The sequence below is a fragment of the Ambystoma mexicanum genome, chromosome 5p (assembly GCF_040938575.1).
Source record: "Ambystoma mexicanum isolate Mex_15411 chromosome 5p, UKY_AmexF1_1, whole genome shotgun sequence".
Classification (NCBI taxonomy): Eukaryota; Metazoa; Chordata; class Amphibia; order Caudata; family Ambystomatidae; genus Ambystoma; species Ambystoma mexicanum.
Genome location: NC_090930.1, coordinates 878,537,412 through 878,552,209, shown reverse-complemented (window position 1 = coordinate 878,552,209; position 14,798 = coordinate 878,537,412). Strand labels below are relative to the sequence as shown.

Here is a 14,798-nt window from a genome sequence, read left to right as displayed (position 1 = left end):
TCTTTTTTTGAAAGGCAGTGATACCATGTGAAAAATGTATCCACTTCTGAAAGCCACAATGCACAGTGATCCCTCATACCATTCCCCCTCCTTCTTGGACTCTACCTTACACGAAACAAACCCTGTATACGCCTAGGGAGACATTTTCTCAGCAACGCGCCATCCGTGGGTTCGGTCACCAGAATGTGCTACCCCTCACAACTTTGCGAAGTTTGAAAGGTTTTACATTAAACTTCATAAACGTAGTGAAGGTGAAGTCCTGCAACATTGCACACCCCCTACCCACATTTTGAAACAGTAGCAATTACACATTTATGGCTTCCACCCACCATTTCCCTTGGACCATTTTTCTGGCATAGGAGTTTAATTTCCCTTCTGAAATTAGATTCTTAAAATGTGGCCAGTGCAGTTTTGTTTTTGAAGAAAAGCTGGCATTCACCAGCCGGCGGTGTGCAATATTGTATTGAGACCCATACATACATGGGCGATAAGTGATCGCTCAGCAGTGGACCTTTAGCTGGAGGACCTAGGATGTAATGCATGCTGCATGTCTTGCGAGCACTTACTCAGCAACATTAGCTTCTAAAATTCAGTAGGGGTGAGGATGTAAACTGCTATGGGCCATAACACCTTTGCCCGTATCCTGGCAGTAAATGCGCCAGGATACCGTCCAATGGTAATACCCTTAATGGCACTCAGTCCAATGGAATTAGGGTCGGATTATGGGTGCAAGTAAGGGTGGTAAATTCACGTTCCATGGAATTCCATAGGACTCCATGTGGGATTTGCTGGTATTACCGGCAGCGGTAATACCACCTATTTATATCCTACTTGGGTATTGGAATTACCTCCAGCTTTTTTCTGGAGGTAATTTCTCCACCCAACCAGCAAACTTGTACTTTGCCGGTGCAGAAACGTGCTGGTATATGGTAATGCGGGCAGGTTAATTATGCAATGACCTGACATTATGCCATATCATGGAGCAGAGGTGTACATTTTATGTACTACCTTCCTCAGAGTACTCGGGACATTTGTTCTAAATCACAACTTGCCCTAAACCCTCCTAAAATTAAACTGACCAGCTTCCATAATATGTATAAAAAAGGGGACCTTTAACTGGAGGGGGCATGTGCACATGTGATCTAATTTGGCTTTTGCAACATAGGCGGTTACTCTGAACTGTCTCATTTTAGTGCATCATGAACAGACATGTAGGCCTGATACATGGAAAAGTGCTTAGAGATCCTGCAAAGGTCGCGCACCGAGAACCAATCTGGCGAGTGCAGAGGTTTTTCTTGGTGCTGCACGTATTCATGGAATTGTTTGCGTAAAGTGATCGCATATGCAAGTCGCAGCCGGAATGCCCCAGAAACGTCCCACACACAAGCAAAAAGAGCCTGATACAGATAGCTTTGCATGCTCCTCGGGAACAAACACAAACACCCTTGAAACATTGCGTGGGGTCCCCCGCAACCAGGTCTGCACCTCTGGCACACTGCACGTGGTCCCCCATAACTACTACCGGCACCCCGGCAACATGCATACACATTTCCATAACTCAGATAAAAACTCGGAAAAAACTGCGTGCAAACCCCCGTAAACTATTCATGCACCCTGCTACACTGTAAGTTAGTTCTGTATGCTGTCTGCGTGCACGCACTCCTAAATCCAACATGCAATCTCACCGCACAGAGGTGATTCCTATGCACAAGTGTCTGTATGCCTGCCTTTGGGTGGCGGATAGATAGAGGGCATTGCGTGGGCCTTTCCCCGATGAGAGCTCACGCGGGTAGATCAATAAATATGCTTTGTTCCACATATTTGTGTGCATGCGTTGGACTGCTTGTGGCACGTCCCTTGTAACAACCACATTTTCCCATGTTCTTCCCCATTTTGCGTGTTCCACCCCCTACTCTGGCCTCTGCGCTGGCCACACCAATGCTCTGCTAGGTGTGTTGCACAGGGCGATCGACCGCATGCAGAGATGTGCCGAGCCTGTGCGAAGTCCCCGCACAGTGCAAAAAGGTGCCGTGCAGTTGATTCCATGAATCGACAAATGAGATTTCACAGACGTTTGATATGCAAAGTCCCTATTTACTGTGCAAACAATTCCATGAATTGGGCCCATAGTGACCATGCACTCAGTTCTGTACTTGTGTCTGGCACATTTATGGCACACATGTGACCATACCGCAAAATCAGTTAACCTTTCCTATGGATACCTCCTGTGCCTTTATGAGCTACGTTCCAATGAGCTTTCATTTCACCGTACTTAGTCTTACATATTCACTGGCATCAACACAAACGTAACATTTTTACGTATTACCTAATAAACAAGACCACTTATTCATGTAAAGTCACAAACATTACCTCTCTGTGTCCAGGGACGTCAATTGGAGTTACAAACAATTTATAAATAACGAGCAAGCTCCAGACCTGATGCCACCCAGGCCTGGTCAGTGGAAGCAGCGTGGTGCGCTGGGGCCTTCATGTCTGTTACTCAAGCTACTGTTGCTTAACAACCATAGCTCGTCCGGGGCTGAGGCAGGGAAGAGCGGAGCTCTAAGTGCAGCAGCAGCCAGCCATACCGAGGCATGTGGCATTCCTCCCCGGGCTGAGAAGACGGTGACCCAAAGCGTAAGTAATGCATGATGGTCTACGATAAAGTAGCAAGCTTTGAAAATGTGTTCATACCCATAAGGTCTAATAGCTCGATATGCTAAAAAGTAAACTTTGATTGATTTATTGGTGAAAGAAAGCAAAAGTAAACTGTGCGAGTAGGTTGGTTGCACATGGAGCCCGTGGTCTTGTAGCAGAATTTCTTTTGCTGCAGTCAAGAGGCCCAGCGCTGAGCAACTCCGGTCCAAAGCCCTGATTTATTGGTGAAAGAAAGCAAAAGTCAAGTGTGCGAGTTGGTTAGTTGCACATGGAGCCCCTGATCTTGTAGCAGAATTTCTTTTGCTGTAGTCAAGAGGGCCAGAGCTGAGCAGCTTGGGTATATCGTCACTTTTTAGTTTTTCATTATGAATCCTGTGCAAATGGCACATGGACAAATATGCATGTTCAATTCAAAACTCCTTGAACCATAGTAAATAAAATTAGGCATCGATTTGTTAGGCTTCACGGTGAGATGGCGGCAATGTAGTATTCAATCTGCTGCTTTGAAAATCTAAAAAATAGACTCACTGATTTACTGTGCAAACTGTAGAGTGAATGGGCAACAGCATAGGTAACGCTGCTCGTGTATTTCGACTGGCAATGTGTTCAGTTCAGAGCGAGGATGCATCTCAGAACTCAGTTCATTGTATTGAAAACACTGTGCAGAATTTTAAAAATATTACTGCTAAGCAGTCCGATAGATGTGTTATAATTAGAGCTTTATAGACCACTGTAGATAACTATAGTGGCCACCGAAGGCTCAGCGACCAGGATTGCTAAGGATTTTATCAAGGTCTCACCACAGCTCTGAGGGCCAGTGCTGCGCAGCTCGGGTCCACAGCTCTGATTTATTGGTGAAAGAAAGAAAAAGTAAAGTGTGCGAGTAGGTTGGTTGCACACAGAGCCCCTGGTCTTGTAGCAGATTTGCTTTTACTGCAGTTTAGAGGGCCAGCGCTGAGCAGCTCCGGTCCACAGCATTCGCTGCAGGGGTGAAGTGCACAGGCGCCTAACCCCAGACTTGTACACCCCATGATATCCTGTGGTGCTGTTCCAGTGAAGGAAGAGCAACTGTATAAGAACATGTGTTCTCTGGTGAAATATTCTCCCTCTCTGCCCTTCTATCCTGGCTTTCCCTTATCCCTACACCCTCCTACCACCCCTGTCCCCTCAAAATGTGATTGGCTCTGTAGTCATGTTGAAATAACAGGGACGATCCACATAAAGAGGGAATTTATAATAATTAGGCTTTTATATAGCGCTACAAACCCTCAGGTATCTGAGCGCTGCTTATTATTACCCACGGTGTGTGGTGCTCATTTATCGACCTCGGAAGGATGAAAGGCTGAGTTTGGCCCCGCCGGGATTCGAACCTGCGTTAACAGGCTCTGCACGGGTGTCAAAGCGGGCGCTCTACTCGCTGTGCCACTTGACCGGCCATTATCCTTTGGGTTCATACACTTCCGTGATAATATGGGCCTAGACACACTACTACATATGATGCTTCATTCTTGTACTAAATGTGTGTCATATTACATTGATATTGTAACCATATTTTTCTTAGTGTACTTCCTGACTGATGTCACTCGGGGGCGGGGCATGTGATGTCACATCCGCAACCAGTGGCATTTTGCTGAAATTACGTCCCTGCCTGTGTCACTTTAAATGTAATGGAAATAACAAGCAAACCAACTCTGGCACGAAACATCCATTCATTGAATGCCTTATTTGTACAAGGCTGGGATCATTATTCCTCACAATGATTTTCTAACTAGTGGTTCACCAGGCGTGCTTCAAATACACTTTTCAGTAATTTCTCTGCAAAATATTATGTAAAAGGCTTCTCTTCCAAAAATATGCTTTTCAGATTCTGTGGCTTTATTCTTGGTGTAATATACACTACTCGGTGTTCTTCACAAGGAGGCCCTCTCATGTACCCGAAATGTTTCCACTGAACCTTCCTCTCACATGTCATTCAGTCATCAGCTATATCACTCCGTGACAACTTGCCAGCTGGCCCCCTGCAGCAAACCTCGAGTCGCCGTCCAACTCAAATATGGAGCTAAAAGCAACAATTAAGTGAGAGCGGGGCCATGGCTGCCAAAGCGTGATTAAACATCCCCGGGAAATTAGCCATTAATGTGTACATGCAATCCCAGCTCAGTGGCCCTTTTTGCACACTTATGACATCACGCCCTTTATCACCGCTCCACATTTTTAAAGTGAGTGCTCACGCGAGGAATCTTTCCAGGAACATGCGAGGCAGTAAACCGCCTCCGTACCCCCTGGAAAGGTGAGCCGTAACTTTATAGTCGGAAAGAAATGCCTCTTTCCTCCTCTCAGGACGAACGTGCTCGGTTCTACGTTTATTTTTCGCGGTTAGTTTATTTGTGTGCATTGTGTGCCTCGATATATTTTCACCCACTTTTTTTTTTTAATGGGAAGGGGTGGCGGCGTTTGCTTGTGACCACTCTAGACCCCCCCAAGACCACACTCCCACCGCCACCCCCACCCCCTAACCACAAATAAAATATATTAAATAAAATTGGTCGAAAACATATGGTGGAAAAGTGCATGAACAAAGTGCACACGAATGAACTAACAATGAAAAACAAACGCACCTCGACGTGTACAACATATACCAACAGGGCAGTATGATTTCTAGTATTAACTAAAGCAATGTTCAGCCCTTATTGCATAAACCATCACACACACTGGGCCTCATTTACAAACATCTGTTCAATGTGACTTTCCCATGTTAAAACCTTTTTGTAAATCCAACCCACTTAGTCTATGGTGGGCACTCAGCAGTGATATGAATCGCCAAAGCTGCATATTTGTACCTTTGCATTTTTAATTTAGGAATGCATACCGTCAGTTGGTCAAGTAACTTTATTTCGGCAATATGCCATAAAAGTCAAAATGCACATACAAATAACAATAAGAATAAAATACCATGACGTATAAAGGTATACAATCCCACATTGTCACGTTAAAAACACAAATCACATGCCCTACAATATCCGATCGAATATACAGCAGTAGAATTAAAAAAAAACGGAAAACAAAATTAACTTGCACATCAAAAAATATTCAAGTAAAATCCCAGAGAATACACAAATTATGCAGAATCTTTTAAAAATGCAGATCTTCTGCACCATGCTGTAAAAATGTATTTTGATACAAGAAAAACAACGAAACCATTATCAGAGTTTCTGCATACTTTAATTGCATGGCCGATCGCTCTAATACCACATTCTTGGAGCCTCGGTTTCAGGTAGGTCCTCCTATATGCCAAATACATGGGACAGGCAAGAAAGTCATGTTCAATCGATTCGATCCTGTTCGGGCAACATGGGCATTTATCTGTAGCATTAGGGGTCCAAGTATTGTATACCACAGCCAGGGGAAGAATGCTAAATCTGAACTTTAGGTACAATGATTTTAGGGGCCGAGGTCTCATTAGTTCCAGATAAGATTCATAACCCCCCATGTGACTCTTGTTTTCCCAGTAAATTCTGAGAGCAGAGGACACACGTGCTTTACCACGGAGCTCTGAATGCATTTTCTGCCAATAACTTGCCTTTATTTTAGGTTTGTGATTAAGTATAAGGACAGTTGGGTTAAACCATATATCAGAGAACCCAAGTGCCTGTAGCAAGATTTGTTCAACATACAGAAACCATTTCAGGGATGCCCCCCCAGGATGACTCAAGAGCTCCCTAGTAGCATCTCTAAACTTGTCTAACCCCTCACTCCCCCACAATCTAATCCAGTATAAAACTGGCATGATGGCCACCATATCCTCTATCTCTGGTAATCCTAATTCCGTGTGTACAAGGATTGTGGAAGTCCTTGCTGGGGGGTCCCAGGTTTTTCTTAAGGAACCCATTCTCCGCCATTTCAGGTTTCTTGCAATTTGAATTACCCCAGAGTTCTGCACCATGCATAGCAGCTTGCCTTGCCTGAGATCTATAGACATGCAAGAGTGGTCTAACAGTAGCATCACCGTGAACAGTAGCATCACCGTGACTGCAGGAACATCTGGTGATGGCTCTCTCGTGACTCATCAGCGTATTGACTGCACGTGCAAAATAGCGTTATCCGCGAATAGCAGAACAGGGATTTTGTCCCCCGCTAAGACAGGACCATCTTTAGGTGTATTCAAGAATCTGTGTATTAGGCCATCAATACACAATAAAAAGATGGTAGGGGACAGCACACATCCTTGGCGTATGCCCGTTAGCACTTGTATAGGGAGGGTGGTTTCTCCTCCCAACACCCATCTTATACCAGCTTCATTATTTTCATAGAGCAGTAAAATTGTAGACAGCAATGCGTTTGGTATACCTCTTGCTTAAGTATTTCCCAGAGTTTGGCACGTTAGACTGTGTCAAATGCGGTACGCAAATCGACAATAAATGCGCATACAGTTAATTGTTTAAATTCCACATATCAATCTAAAATCAATTTCAACCTAAAACGACTGGTCCACTGTGCTTATGCCATCCTTGAAACCCACTTGCCGATGGTCAATTAGATTCTTTGACTATACCCAGGATTTAAGGCGATCACTTTCACAAATAACTTTCCTGCGGAATCAAGAAGTGAAATAGACATGTAATAACACAGGTGGTGACGCCCACATTTTTTATACTCAGTTTTGGACCAGGGTACTGGTGCTGAATCTGCTCAAGTTACTGCATTAAATAACTAAATAGGTAGGCGTCCCAGATCAACACCTCATCCTTAAAAAAATTGCCTGGAATCTTGTCCGGGACAGGGGCTTTGTTTGTTTTCTGGTTGACAATTGCTTCTTTTATTTCTAAGAGGGTAAACTCAAGCGGAGATAAAACTAATGGCCATTCCTCCTGTGTGGTAGACATAAACTCTACCCTGGTTTAACTATGTAGCTTACCAAAATGTTCAGCCGAGCAGGAAGAGCTTATGCATCCCTGGATGGTGTTACTGGATGCTTGACGGCACAATATAATAGGCCCCCAAAATGTTGCACAAACCCTATTTTTGGCAGCCATAATTAGATCATCCCATCTTGCTGAATCAAAATCCTCTATTTTTGATGCAATCAATTTCTTGTAATCAGATCTAGCTTTGTAAAGCTCACCCTTGTCAATAGCATTTTTAGTCTCCTCAATTACATTTCTTTTAGCTTCTCTGCATTCCTCATCGTATCAAGGTGTATGTTTGATTGCCGCCTTATTATTAATGAGCTTACTTGGAACTGTAACAAAGTCATGCATAACGAGAGCTATATGACTGAATGTGTCTACGATATCATTATCAGAGACGTCCTCAATACCCAGGATCCCGCCCAGTACATCAAGGAGGTTTATGTACAAATGCGAGTGAACTTGGTTCAAGCCGAGTTTTGCCCATTTGATCACCTTTCCTGCTTGATCTCCATCACTATCAGAACCAACGTTTCCATTCTTCCCTCTTGATGCTCAGTGGAGATATCCTTTGCCAATTTGAGGACTACCGGCCAGCGATCACTCTCGGCCCTGGATATCACTTCACAGTTTACCACCTTGGCCCAGGCATGAGTGCTTACCATAACATAGTCAATGTGTGATGTTCGCTCCCTCACCACAAACGTGGCTTGCGTCGGGGTATCTCCTGGACATCTCCCATTACAGGCTCTTAACTCCAACCTGGGCCAAGTGCGAGTGATGTCTAGGACAAACCTGTTTTGGCACTTTGGGAACTCAGCCGCCAGATCAGGTGTGTCCCAAACCTGTCCTTATCTTCCACTAACCCCTCTAATTCACGCAGCAGTTCAAATTGAGCATTTTGATCACCTAAAACAATATTGTAGGCTTAAAACTGTGATTTAGCTCCTATGTCTTGATCTGCACGACAATAAGCAAGGCCGTTTTAATGCCCTTCTCAGTTGATAATATGTTGTACAAATTGAATAGCAAGATGGTGCCTCCTGCAATGAGCTTGATTTCAGATTGCTGTAAATCCATGGAGCCACACTCAATTTCATTAACATATTTAACATGTGTAGAGTCTATACAAGTTAACAAACCCCCACAAGGCCTACCTCCCTTCCCCTTGTGTGTGGGGAGCAGCTCGAGGGACATATAACCGAGCAAAACGCAGGGTGTCAGAGCCCAGGTTTCCTGGAAGCAAACATGTGGTTAATTCGAATGAAATTACACCAGTCACTATATTTTACATTCTTTCTTAACCCAGCAATATTCTACAAAACAATAGAGATTACATCCAGTAGCCACATCGCTCCTCACTCTTATCGACTATCCTCAAGAGGTGAAGGCAGAGGGGAGCTCCCAAGGTGTCATTTAACGTCTATTAGAGCGGATGTTATCTCAGTGGCCTTTGGGAGCACCATTTGACTGGTTGGGGAAATTAGTGGTTTAATCATAAAATTCCCTCAATTGGTGGGGGAGTGGGGTGGTAACATTCTTAGTTCTACACCAAACAGCCCCTCTACCAAATATGGGTTTTTAAACCTTATTTGGATATTATCTGGATCTCCAGTAATGCTAACACAATGAACAACATCCTCCCTTATGATTGAGTAGAACCCCTGTGGGTTCTAATCCAGCGAACAAGCTTATTCAATAGGCTTTATTTTGTTTCTCTTTTCCCCTTCACCAAGGTAGGACTGTTCATTAAAAAAGGATATCCAATGGTTTTCAGTAACTAGTGGCACAGGTGACTCCACCCTCCTAAGGTTTCCATCGACATGGGGGCTAGATCTCACAATACCACCCCCTGGCTGCACCCTTGCCCCATTCACAGGGTCTCTAGTAGTACCGTGAGGGCACATGTGTTTAGTCATTTTTCTCACCTGGTGCACATCGATTGCATTATTAACCCTATCAATTAGTGTGCCCTCATTTTGGTGGGCAGATGATGTGGTTTTCCCAGAGCAACGATTGGAATCATATTCCATAATATTCCCCTGGAGTATAACACCGGGAGAGGGCGCAGGTCTAATCATACTCTCTGGCGGGAATGGATCAGCCTGGGTGCTAACAGAAATCCTAATAATTTTACTCGACTGTACCCCTCTGTCCAAGAGAATAGCCTTATTGGTAGTTACTTACAGAAAAACCTTTCTTACCAGTAACAGCCATTCACTTACAACCCCACCTACTTCATGTTCCCTCAAATCCCCAGTAGAAGTGTCCTCTTTCCCCAAAATATTATTTGTGCAGGTTTTAGATTTCTGTAGGATCTGCAATGCTGGTGCTATCAGGGTATTGGCTAGCGGACCATGTTGAACACCCTCATTGTGAACAACATTTAAATTAACCAAGTCAGATCCAAGGCTGAATTCAATGCATCATACCTTGCTGATATTGGAACATGTATACCAGGGTACGAAGTCTTTTTCTGGCTCACCCAGTGTTGCCAGATTTGAGCCATATGTTTCAACACAAATGGAATACTTCTTGCCCCCCCCCACCCAACTGGTCACTCGCTTTAGCAATCTAATAGGGATAGAGATAGTTATTTAATCTTGGAAGAGGGATTACAGGAATGTTATTCCTTTCACTTGTAGCGACTTGGGGGGTTGTGTTGCTTAAACCTTGTGCATTGGGCCTTAATGGGGTGACTGCAGACTTTCTACTATCACTGCCGAAAGGAGACTGGGTATCTATCAGTAATAGTTCCTCAGTATTTGTCACAATGCAATTTCGAGCATCTGTACTGGGTTGAAGGGCTTTCTGAGTTTCAGCCGGTGCTGCAATCGGGCTGGAATTGGCTACCTCCTGGAGTGGGTCAAAAGTATTAAGCAAAACTTCCATTTTCCCTATTAGAAGATTAGCAGTATCAACAAACTTTTTAAAAACAATAACAGAAAATCGCCATAATGCCATGGTTACATTCATATACCCAAGAGAGAAAGAGAGAAAAAAAAGAAACAGCAGCCAAGAGCAAAAGGGCTCTTAAGTCCTTGTTATTTTCTTAATGGTCATCTGCCATTCTCTTGTTCAGCTCCTCCAAATAAATTGTCAGTGCTATTGTCTGTTTTTTGCATTCACCACTATGCATTCTTGTCCACCATTCTTCCCCACTGTAAATCTCGGATTTTTCCAATTCTTTTTTTAGATGCTTAATTCCGTTCAGAACAGTACTAGATGTTTCAAAGTTTCTTCTTCCTTATTACAAAATCTACAATGTGATTCATTTTGACCCACTTCTTGTCACAATTTTTTTATTTCTTTAGTGGGGAAGAGGTTGAATCTGAACTTCAAGAAGATTGTTCTCAATCGTTTGCAGGGAAATTTGTCCATATATTTTGGCAGACAATTTAAACTTTTTGCTTACATTAGCCTGTTCTTCATACATATGTGCTCTGTTCCCCTATCGATAGTATCGAACCAGTTTTGTTGAAAGAGCTTTTATTTTAACGTCATTTGGGTTTTGCACCAAATTAGTTTCATCTGTATTTAATTGCTGCAGGATCTCTTTACATTTTTGTCTCCATCTCTGCAGTAATGGGTCATTCTCATTCATACAGAGCCATAGTGTTCCAGATAATCTTCGCGTTGATGGAATACAAACTCAGTTCATAAAGGATGCAAGCTGTCGGAAATCCTTGTGGCAACTGCAGGATTCTTTTCCAAAATGTGTTTTCACAATGCGACCAGATCAAACATGCTTTCTGCCCCATGAATTAGAGCCAGAACCACTTTACTCTTATAGAAGCTTAAGGCGGCCTTGTATATGTAGAAGCTGATTAATTACAGTGGATTTGTTCTTCGCTTTATTGGGATTAGAAGCCACAGGAGATGTAGCCGCCTTCCTCGTAGCCATTGTTACTCGACCTATGCAGGTCTACATATGGTTAGCAGCCTAAAGTGAAATGCCTACACGGTACAAATGTGCAAAATAAGTTGAGTGAAAAAAAGAAAAAAACATCACACACACTGCCGGTGATTTAGAAAAATGTTTTCAATGTGACGGTCCCATGTTAAAACATTTTTGTATATCAGGCCCACTCTGTTAGTCTATGGTGGGCCCTCAGCAATGATATGAGACCTCAGAGCTGCATATTTGGATCTTGGCATTTTTGATTTGGGAATGCATACCAATTCTAGATTTTAGTACTCAATCTAAAGACTAAATTGGGCACCGAAGAATAAGTAATCGAGCTAAGAGGGGTGGGGTGAGTGAAAGTTGTTACGAGTGCCCAATTAAATAGAATTTTGGAAGGTTGCATTTGTCTCCCGTCCATTCTTCCGAACTTGTCCACCTCCACTGCTTCTCCCTCTAGTTTACTGCTACTATAGCCACAGAGACCCTCCTGGTCCAGTACTTCCTGCAGACTGCTCCATCACTGCTCTAAGCCCCTTTTCCCTGGAAGCTGTGCAAAACGCCTCCCCAAATACCCACATTTAATTTTCCTAGGCTGTCTGCTATATGCTCCCCATTGGCCCAGTTCCCCAGGACTTCGTCTTTCCCCTGACTTGGACACAGAGGGGCTCTCTGCTCCATTGCACACAAACACCGAAGTGCAAAAATCAACATGCACAATAGAAAATACTATCTTTGTGCTAAAAACACTTTAGTGAATTTTGAAATCTGAAGCATATTTCATGATAACAAGTAAAATACATTACAAAATTGCATTTACTACAGAAAAACATTAAATGAACCATTTATTAATTTGCCAAACGCATAGGTGTGTCCATCGAGTGGCCTGGGGTGGCACATGCTACCTCTGGAATCTGATTGGCCACCCCATGTGCCTCCCTATTATCCTATTCAGACGTGTGTGTGTGTGTGTGTGGTGTGTGCACGTGCTTGTACCATTCAACACCTGCATAAATCAGTGCCCCACTTGGGCCACCCCAGGCAAAAGAATCTGGAAACGAAACTGGCCAAAAGGCTCTTAGGGGTAGCATAGGCCTCTAGTACTGTACTATACTTTGGTACATGTGCCTTGGCGGTCATGGGTTGGGGCACTGCAAAATGTAGGGATTCCCGTTCTTTTCTGGCTCTGTTACTGACTCTGATGGTGGGGGGTATGGCACCCCAACTTAGACTTCAGCCATTTAAGCCCTTAGGATATTGCATAATGTGATATGGGGTAACTTACTAATGTCGCATGTCGGGGCACCTAAGAGAGCAGTACCATAGATTCATGTATTTTTGCAGAATTATTTTCCACTTTTTTACCACCAACTTGCAGATGGTAAGAATAGGTAGGGGATTTAGTAAGGAGGGGACTGGGGGTGGAAATGCTGGTGTGGGCAGCCCCCTACCCCGCCCCCTGCTGTTTGTGGTTACAAAAAAGTATAAACTTCGGCAAAAATGCCTTTGGCAAAATAAATGCGCAAAAATGCGGCAACCAGGATCGATGGGGATCCAAAAGTTATCCCTATTCACCTGCGTGGGCAGGAAAGCGAAAAAACATTGATGGAGTAACAATAGATTTCTAGGAGAAATGATGTTGCTATATTCATCCTTTTAACAGTAGAAAGATTAATCTAACAGTGTGCTTATTTTTATATAAACGTTGGGCCCAGTTCACCAAAGAGTTGTATCCACTTGCATGTGCCCTGCACACAGAGATGTGTGCAAAATACCCTAATTGTGTGCTTGTTCTGATTCGCAAACGTGGCTCAAAAAGTGCAAAATGTGCACAATGGCGGCTTGAAACAGGGCATCGGGGCATCTCGAACCACCAGGGGGGAGTGCTCTGATCTGCTTCAGATGTGGGCCTCCTGCCATGGAGGGCTTGCTGAGGGTCCCTTGGTGCAGCATGCTGCCCCTCCTTCACCTTACAGTTCCAATCAGTAGTGATTCCTGAAGTGACAGCTGCAGATGCGGAGGTGCAGAGAAAGGTGCTCTTGCACCTCTGCTGCACCTGTAACTCTTGGTGAATTACTTCTATTAAATATATTCAAGAACATGTCCTTCATTTCAGCCTACACTTAAATGGCTTCTGCTTAGATGCGCAATGACGCCATCATCACCACACCGTTGCGTCACGTGTGGTCATTGCTTTTGCCCTCTCCTGTCCTGTGCGCTTTCAAAACTAAGGTGCGGTTTAAACCTATTTGTTGCAACTCTCTCGTCACATAGGGGCATCGTGTGTAGGAAATGTGCGATGCTACAGTGCAGCGCTGACACTCACGTCAATCCACTCAGTGGGAGCCTTTATTTCCATTGCTTGAAACAGGTACACATCAGACACTCTCTCTTGGTCGTAGTACAAATAAGTTTGCTGTTTCTTGGTATGTAAATAATGCCCGCCCACCGCCCGTCATCCCCATCCACCCTTCAAATGATTCTGAACTTCCAAATAACGTGACATCTATTGGTCGCGAGAGACATTTTTTTTGGCAAGATATCAATACAATAACTTTATATGAAATTAATTCCTGCAAGCCAGATGATCTTATTTCACTCATAATGAATACCCTACAAGTATTATTGTTTTTTGCATTAAAAGTAATAAAAAAAACACAAATACTAATGTTTTTTAATCACATTTGTGGACTTGGGAGGCAGGCTAAAATGGGGAAGGCTGTGTGGGAGACGCCAGGCAGAGCCACATTTTTGGGCCAGGTATTAACTGAGCCGGTGAGGGTGCTTTGTGTGTGAAGACGGACTGGGTGCCCCCTCTGGCAAAAACAGGCAGGCTACACCGAAAAATGGGAACACCAATTAATGTAACAAAGTCTTTGCAAAAGAGATTTATTACAGGCAGATAAGTCGATTTATTGCCAGCATAATATGTTAGGTACACAGGACACGGATGATTGTAATGGGCTGCAGGCACAAGGCGGGCATTGATGGCAGGCATACAAGCTAGACACACACACTTTCATGGGACCCAGGGAACTTTGGAGTAACCTCGGATGTGGGGCAGAGAAGCGACACCAAGGGAAGACGGTAACGGTTTTCAAGGAAAAGCCAAGTGGGGAGTCTGCTGGGAAGGATGAGATAGAGAGAGAGAGACTTTGGGGAAGGGTGAGAGAAGAAAGAATGAGCAGCTGGGGAGTGATGAGAGAGAGAGAGAAAGTGGGGTGCGAGGAGGAAAAAAGCTGATGGGAAGATGGTGGGAGAGAGGAGAGAAAGGTCTGGTAGAGAGGGTGAGGGCTGAGAAAAGGGGAAGAAAGAGAGAAAGAAAGAGG

General features: G+C 43.9%; 1 long non-coding RNA gene across 1 annotated transcript in view; it reads left to right on the top strand.

Annotated features, from left to right (window-relative positions):
* Positions 1-2,508: 2,508 nt before the first annotated feature.
* LOC138481719 (uncharacterized) overlaps positions 2,509-14,798 on the top strand; it is a 75,090-nt gene continuing 62,800 nt past the window's right edge. Inside the window, exon 1 of the long non-coding RNA XR_011274353.1 lies at positions 2,509-2,637. This is a non-coding gene — a long non-coding RNA (uncharacterized lncRNA). The remainder of the gene's footprint in view (positions 2,638-14,798) is intronic.